We start from the raw sequence: 8,572 nt of genomic DNA, 5'->3' as shown, positions 1-8,572 counted from the left end.
GCACTCCAGGGTTGTTTAAAAAAAATGAACAAAAAATGTTGCAAAATGAATCAGATTCAGAAGTGCCTATCTTGACGATAAGTTGACGATCAGTTAGGTAGGACTCCAGCCATTTGACGACGTCCGTTGTTACCCCTAAACAATCCAGTTTGGCCAGCAGGATACGACGATAGACTCTATCGAAAGCTGATTTTAGGTCGGTGTACACAGAATCCACTTGAACACCCTTCTCAATAAATTTCAAGCATATCGAGGTGAACTGAACGAGACTTGTTGACGTTGATCTGCCCGGGTAAAACCCGTGTTGGTCGGGTGAGATGTACATTTTTGCAGCCCGAAACAGTTCATTGCACATAAGGATTTCAAATACTTTAGATCCTGCACTGAGTGAGGTCACACCACGGTAGTTCGAAACATCCCGTTTGTCCCCCTTCTTGAAAGCGGGGAACATGATGGATTTCTTCCAGCACTCGGGAAAAACACCTTGCGAAAGTGAATTGTTGATGATCGATCTTAGCGGTCCGCAGATAGCCGAGGAGCATTTAACAAGAACGTTTGGAGGAATTCCATCTGGTCCTGGGGCGCCCGAGTGTTTCAACTTATTAATAGCGTTTACAACGTCCTGTTCATCAAATTCGCGTGTTGCATCACAAGGAATATCATCAGGATTGATAATTGCGCTGGAGTATGCACTGGCAAATTGTTTTGGCAAATAGGTTACAAATTCTTTTATTTGTGTCGTCACCTCCTTTTCCAAACACATGCTTGATGGTAAGCCGGACTATTTCCGCTTTTCGTTGACGAATGACCAAAAACTTTTGGGATTGTTTCTCAGGGACTTCTGCTTCCGTACACACTCAGTTCCGCTCGGTATTTTTTGATTCTTCATACGTAATCATACGTCCATTCAACTGATATTTCAGCAAAAATATTTTGACCGTATAGTATGCGATTATAATTTTTGGAGTTCGGTATTGCTGCCTATTGTTGGCATATTTCTTCGAAGCAGTGGCTCGTTTTCGTTTCAGAAATCGTAGACTGTTGTTGGACCACGGTGGTTTCTGACGTGGGCGAGGCGCAGGCAGGGACTAATACCGGGATCTGGCACTCGCAATTTTCTCGTGTTGCACTTAATTCTCAATCGGTGTGTAGGAGTCCTAGGTATACAACTGAAAAGACACTAAATACGCTGTCAGTTATCACGCATGTTTCTCTCACCGTGCATTACTGACAGCATCGATATTTTTGTTATTTTGTCAAACCTGTGTCAAGCGTCTTGTTTATTTTCTCGCTTTTATTTTCGTAAGTAGGTATTTTTGCAATTTTCCAAATTTCCAATAGAAATGAAATAACTTTTGTTTAATTTCCGTTTTATAAGGACGACAGCTGCTCCTTCAAGCCCGAGCCGAATCGCATGCTCGTCTGGTTGCCCCAGGAGAAGATGTCTGGCACAGTACTCTAACCAGGAACTAATAACTAATTGCCCCACTCGCCAAGTCGTTTTGCACCTGGTCTGCCCACCTCGCTCGCTGCGCTCCACGCCGTATTGTACCTGCCGGATCGGAAGCGAACACCATATTTGCAGGGTGGCTGTCCGGCATTCTTGCAAAATGCCCTGCCCATCGTACCCTTCCGGCTTTAGCTACCTTCTGGATACTGGGTTCGCCGTAGAGCTGGGCGAGCTCGTGGTTCATTCTTCACCGCCAAAGATGGTCCTAAGCACTCGTCTCTCGAATACTCCAAGTGCCGTTTGGTGCGGTGGCGAATCTTTTTTGACCGCAGCTTCTTCTGGAGCCCGTAGTAGGCCCGACTTCCACAGATGATGCGCCTTCGTATTTCACGACTAACATTGTTATCAGCCGTTAGCAAGGATCCGAGGTAGAAGAATTCCTCGACCACCTCGAAGGTATCCTTGTCTATCGTAACACTGCTTCCCAGGTGGGCCCTGTCGCGCTCGGTTCCGCTCACAAGCATGCACTTTGTCTTTGACGCATTCACCACCACACCAGTCCAACTTTTATTGCTTCACGTTGCAGGCGGCCACCTTTGCAAATGTTCGGCCGACAATGTCCATGTTATCTGCGAACTGGATCTGTTGAAAATCGTACCCCGGCTGTTACACCCGGCTCTCCGCATGACAGTCCATCACCTTGTCTTAGTATCCGGCGCGATTCGAAAGAACTGGAGTGTTCGCCCGAAATCTTCACACAGTTTTGCACACCATCCACTGTTGCTTTGATCAGTCTGGTAAGCTTCCCAGGGAAGCTGTTCTCGTCTATAATTTTCCATAGCTCTAAGCGGTCTATACTGTAGTATGCCGCCTTGAAATTAATGAACCTGATTGGGACCTGGTTTTCACGGCATTTTTGAAGGATTTGCCGTACAGTACAGATCTGGTCCGTTGTCGAGCGGTCGTCTACGAAACCGGCTTGATAACTTCCCACGAACTCATTCACTAATGGTGGGATGAGATGATCTGGGATACCACTTTGTAGGCGGCATTAAGAATAGTGATCGCATGAAAGTTCTCAAACTGCAGCTTGTCGCCTTTCTTAAGGATGAGGTATATAACCTCTTCCTTCCACTCCTCCGGCAGTTTGAGCAGTCAAGTGGCTAGCTTTTCCGGGCCCATCTTGATGAGCTCAGCTCCGATACCATACCACAGCGGTTCTCAACCTTTTTCTTGAGAGGTACCCCTTCGAACTTTTGCATTAATTGAGGTACCCCCAATTTGTTTAGCTATAAATGAAAAAGGCGTAGATAAGATATATGAAAAACGAACCTGAAAACTAAATGGATATATGACTCTCCATGAAATTGACTGAAACAAATTCAAGGTAAATGTATACATCAAGATTCCTGCAAAGCTTTTTTGACTATTGGAAACTTCCGAGCATCTTGAAGGGAGGCTTTCAAGCCTATTATAAGAAGGCTTCTGAGCCTCTTGAAAGGTGGTTTTCGAGCCACTTAAAATGAGGTTTCTGAGCTTTTTGAAAGGATGCTTCCAAGCTTTTTTTTAAAGAATAATTCCGAACCTCTCCAACGGAAACTTCCCAGCCTCTTGAAAAGAGGCTTCCGAGCATCTTGAAAGGAGGCTTTCGAACCTCTCGAAGGGAGGCTTCCAAGCCTGTTGAAGGGAGGCTTCCGGGTCTCTTGAAAGACGGCTCTCGAGCTCTTTAAAAGGGACTTCAAAAGGCTCTTCATAGGAGGCTTCCGATCCTCTTGAAGAGAGACTGCAGTGCCTCTTGAAAGCAGCTTTCGAGCCACTTACAAGCAGGATTATGAGCCCCTTAAAAGTACGCTTCCAAGGCTCTTGAAAGAAGATTTTCGTGTCTCATGAAGGAAAGCTTACGAGCCGCTTGAAAGGAAGCTTTCGTGCCTCTTGAAAGGCACCTTTCGAGCCTTTTGAGGGTGGCTTCCAAGCATATAAAAGTACGCTTCCAAGTCTTTTGGAAGAAAAATTTCGTGCTTCTTGAAGTGAAGCTTTCGAGCCTCTTGAAAAAAGGCTACCAATCCTCTTGAAATGAGGATTCTGAGCATCTTAAAACGATGCTTCTGAGCCTCTTGAAAGTCGTCGTAGGGAAGTTTTCAAGCCTCTTGAAAGGAGACTCAAAAGCCTCTTGGAATGAAGCTTACGAGCCTTTGGAAAGGACCCTTCCGTGCCTCTTGAAAGTAGGCATCGCTTGTTTTGAGAGTAAGCTTCTAAGTATCTTGAATGAATGCTCCCGAGCATCTTGAGCCTTCAGAGCCTTTTTAAAAGCAGCTTTTGAGCCACTTGAAAGGAGGCTCCTGAGCATTTTGAAAGTACGCTTCCAAGCCCCTTGGGGAGCATCCACAAATTACGTCACGCCTAGAGATGATTCAGATGATTCAGATGATTCATACAAAAAGTGTGACATAGGGGGGAGGGGGGGTTGAAAATGTTCAATTTTCGCGTTACGTAATTAATGGATCTTCCCTTGAAAGAAGAATTCCGAGCTTCTTAAAAGGAAGCTTCCAAGCCTCTTGAAAGCAGCCTCTCGACTCGCTTGACAGCAGCCTCCCAAGCCTCCTGAAATGAGCCTATCGAGCCACTTGAAAGGAGGCTTCCGAGCCTCTTGAAGGGAGGCTTCCGAGCATTTTGAAGGGAAACTTCCGAACCTCTTGAAAGGCGACTTTCTAGCCACTTGAAAAGAGGCTTCCGAACATCTTGAATAGATATGTTGCATAGAAATTCATTGTTTTACTAATCGTCATGCATATTATGTACAAAACATAGTTTTGAAATAAAAAAAATATACAATTATCAAAACTTCATCAATAAGATTTGATTGGAATTGTAATACAGCCGCCATTACGCATTCTTGTCCGAGGTACCCCCTGGGGCCAACGAAGGTACCCCCAGGGGTACATGTACCCCAGGTTGAGAACCGCTGCCATACCAATACCTGTGGGCATCGTTGGTAGATTCCTCGCGGATTCCTGTGGGCATCACAGGCGGATTTTCGTGGGCATCGCTGGCGGACTCCTGTTTGCATTGCTGGTGGATTCTTATTCACAGCGTTGGCGAATTCATGTAGGCATCGTTGGTGAATATCTATCAGCATCCTGCGGGCATCGCTGGCAGATTCTTGTAGGCATTGATGGCGGACACATGTTCACAGCGCTAATGGATTCTTGTGGGCATCGCGGGCGAATTTCTGAGGGCATCGTTAGTCGTTAGTGAATTCCTGTTAGCATCCTGCGGGCATCGCTGGCAGATCCTTGTGAGCATCGTGGGCGGAATCCTGTGGGCATCGCTGGCGGACTGCTGTGGACTTCATTGGTGTATTTCTATGGGCATCGTGCGCGCAATGCTGGCAGATTCTTGAGGGCATCGCTGGTGAATTCCTGTCAGCATCGCTAAACACTCCCGTATGCATCCCTCGAGGATTCCTATCAAGCAATCAATCAAGCTACCCAATCAACCTTCCAAGCAACGAACAACAAAACCAATCAACCAATAAAGTAACTAATCAATCTTTTAACCTACCAATCAAGCAACCAACCTTTCAAGCTAGCTACCAATCAACCAAGCAATCAATAAATCAACCAACTAATTAACCAATCAAGCAACCAATGAATTCAGCATTCACAATTCACCAATCAATAAAACTACTATGCCAAGTAACACCAAGCATTACAATATTGCACATATATAAATCACAAGTCAGCACGCTAAATGCTAATTGCATTTGATCAGTTTTAACGATGTGAAGTTGCATTTATTTATCAACTGTCGGACAACGATACTCTAAATCAGCGTTACGAATGCAGCGATGCATTACTGATGCTTTATTTCAACATGTCAAAGTAATGAACCATTATTTCGGTCTTATTGCCTTTTTCCACTTAAAGTCAACTTTTAGGGCTGTGTTTTTTACAAGCATATATAGCTTCATGGTTACTTGGGATAATCAACTAACCAAGCAACCAAATTAGCTAACCAATCGAGCAACCAACCATTCAAGCCCACTTCTAATCACTCAAGCAACCAATTAACCAATCAAGCAACTAATCATTCAACCAGCCCACCAATTAAGCAACAAACCGATCATCCAACCAATCAAACATTTAACCAAGATACCATTCGAGTAAGCTACCAATCATCCAACTAATCAATCAAGGATGCTGGGTCATTAGGCCGAATGGTCATTAGGCCGAACGGTCATTAGGCCGAATGGCCATTAGGCCGAATGAGAATTTGGGAGTGGTAAGTGAGTAGTGCGCAATGAGGGAGAAATAAAAAGAAAGAAAGAGGAAGAAGTGAGAAGGAAGAAGGAAAAAGGAAGAAAGAAGAAGGAAGACGGAAGAAGGAAGAAGCAATAAGCAAGAAGGAAGAAAGAAGAAGCAAGAAGGAAGAAAGAAGAAGCAAGAAGGAAGAAGAAAGAAGGAAGAAAAAAGAAGGAAGAAGGAAGCAGGAAGAAGGAAGAAAGAAGAAGAAAGAAGTAAGAAGGAAGAAGAAGAAGGAAGAAGGAAGAAAGAAAAAGGAAAAAGGAAGAAGGAAGAAGAAAGAAGGAAGAAAGAAGAAGGAAGTAGGAATAAGGAAGAAAGAAGGAGAAAGAAAAAAGAAGGAAACAGAAGAAGGAAGACGGAAGAAGGAAGAGGGAAGCAGGAAGGAAGAAGAAAGAAGAAGTAAAAGGGAAGATAGAAGAAAGATGAGGGAAGGAAGAAGAAAGAATGCAGAAGGAAGAAGGAAGAAAACCACTAAATGTCAGATGAATCTATACAATAAACATAAAACATAAAACGGAAGAAAAAAGAAAGAATAAAGCAGGAAGAAGAAAGAAGGTAGAAGGAAGTGGAAAGAAGGAAGGAAGAAAAAAGAAGAAGGAAGAAGGAAAAAGGTAGTAGGAAGAGGGAATAATGAAGGAGGAAGAAAGAATAAGGAATAAGGAAGAAGGAATGAGGAAGAAGGAAGAAAGAAGAAGGAAGAAAGAAGAAGGAAGAAAGAAGAAGGAAGAAAGAAGGAAGACATAAAATGGGAGAAGGAAGAAAGGGTAAGGTGAAGAAAGCACTTCTCATTTTTCACTTCTTGTTTCTTTTTGCTAATTCGGCCTAAAGGCCATTCGGTCTAATGACCGTTCGGCCTAATGACCATTCGGCCTAATGACCTTCGGCCGTCAATCAAGATACCAATTATCCAATCAAGCAACTAATCAACCAGCCATCAACCAAACAACAAACGAATCAAGTAACTAACTAAACAATCTTTCTAACCCACTTCCAATCAATCAAGCAACCAATAACCAATTTTCCAATCAAGCAACTAACCAATCAGCCAACCAACCATTCGAGTAAGCTACCAATCAACTAACCAACCAATCAATCAATCAACCAACCAACTAATCGACCAATCAATCAACCATTCAAGCAACCGAAAAAACAACTAATCAACTAACCAGCCGACCAACCAATCAAACAACCAATAAAGCAATCAATCAACCATTTAGGCAAACTATCAATCAACTAACCAACCAATAAACCAATTTGGCATTCAAGCGAGCTACCAATCCACCATTCATTATATTTTTATATTATATTTATTCAGACTATGGCCGAACAAATCATATTCTTCCTATACGCGCTTGAAAGAGAAAGATGATTAGACGTCAGCAATCTTTATTTTTGAAGTTTGTTTTCAATGCTGGAAGGTTGGAAATAAAAACATCATTTTATTTAAAATCAAAATTATTAAAAAGCTGTATAGCCATTAGAGTGGGGCGTCATGGTCATTTTTTCAAATCAATAGTTTTTCGAAGCCATTCTGGGTCCTGAACAACTGTGCAGAATTTGGGACCGATTAGTTGTTTCCTCGCTTTCCGCATCGCGTTTGAAGTTTGTATGGAAATTAGTATGGGAGAACGTATATTTTTGGATTCCTACTACTAGAGGTTTCAGTTCATCGTAAACCATGTGGCACATTGCGTTAAAGTATAAGCCAAAGGATGCCGAAAAACTTTGCTGAAGAAGGCACGTTGCTGGAACGTCCACGAAAAAAGTTATAACGCTTGGAACATTAAGTGTTCAAACCATATGCAAAAAATCGTTTATTTTGCCAGCACTGCCGTACTACGTAGACCAACAATTTAACTGAGTGTTATTTCAAAATGATTGATCGTATAGGGCTTTGGAGCTAATGGGAACTATCCGGAATCATTTCACAAAGAAAAAAATCCGACAGGAAGGAAGATGGGTTTTGCCCTTCGACAACCACAAGGTTGTCCGGTAGTGCTGGCAGAAACATTGATTTCTTGCATATGGTTTGAACAATCAATTTTCGAAACGTAATAACATTTTTTGTAGACCTTCCAGCTATGTACCTTCTTCGGCAAATTCTTTCGGCATCTTCCAGACTATATGTTAACGTATCGAGTCACGTAATTGATGATAAATTGAAGCCACTAAGAGCAAAAATGTAAAAAAGTACGTTTTCCCATACTAATCTCCATGTAAATTTAAAACGCGATGCGGCATGCGAGGTTGCAACCAATCGAGCCCATATTTTGCACAGTTGATTGGGGTCCCAAAACGATTAAGAAAAACCTTGATCTCACTTGATCGGACGAAGTTTGCGTTCTTCCATACAATTGCGCCCCACTCTAATAGCCATGCTTTTAAATCACTCGGGCTCTGCGACACCGGTGGATTCCTGGATCAGCTTCATGGTCGGGCGAAGATGGGAAGTAACTGCAGTTCTGGTTCCGAAGTATCCTGTGTAGAATCCTGCCCGCTGGGAAGATGTTAATTTGCAGCTATCCGGCAAACGCTGCTACGAGATTCGTAACATTATTGCCACCCGAGATTGTACCACCAGATACTGATAAAACAGCCTTGTGGGTCAGGGAAGAGAGTTGATGTTTTGGACGTATTGCCTGAAACTCGCTCCAGCAGGTCCGTTTTGCCCAAGGGTGGATCTCGCATTAAACCGGAAAGAAAAAAAAATGTGAAGAATAAGTAACGTAGGCTGCAGAATCCTTTACAGTTTTTATCTACCAGCAACTATAAATTTTCCGTTGTTTCCGGCAATCCGTACGGACATCTAGAACAGCAG

At 43.0% G+C, this 8,572-nt stretch overlaps 1 long non-coding RNA gene across 1 annotated transcript; it reads right to left on the bottom strand.

Annotated features, from left to right (window-relative positions):
- Positions 1-1,378: 1,378 nt before the first annotated feature.
- On the bottom strand, positions 1,379-5,524 carry LOC134220173 (uncharacterized). Its single transcript, XR_009981792.1, has 2 exons — positions 2,002-5,524; positions 1,379-1,828 (listed from the first exon to the last, which is right to left on the bottom strand). It is a non-coding gene; the product is annotated as an uncharacterized LOC134220173 (long non-coding RNA).
- Between the last annotated feature and the right edge of the window lie 3,048 nt (positions 5,525-8,572).

The sequence above is a fragment of the Armigeres subalbatus genome, chromosome 3 (genome assembly GCF_024139115.2).
Source record: "Armigeres subalbatus isolate Guangzhou_Male chromosome 3, GZ_Asu_2, whole genome shotgun sequence".
NCBI lineage: Eukaryota > Metazoa > Arthropoda > Insecta > Diptera > Culicidae > Armigeres > Armigeres subalbatus.
This window is presented reverse-complemented; position numbering and strand designations above follow the sequence as displayed.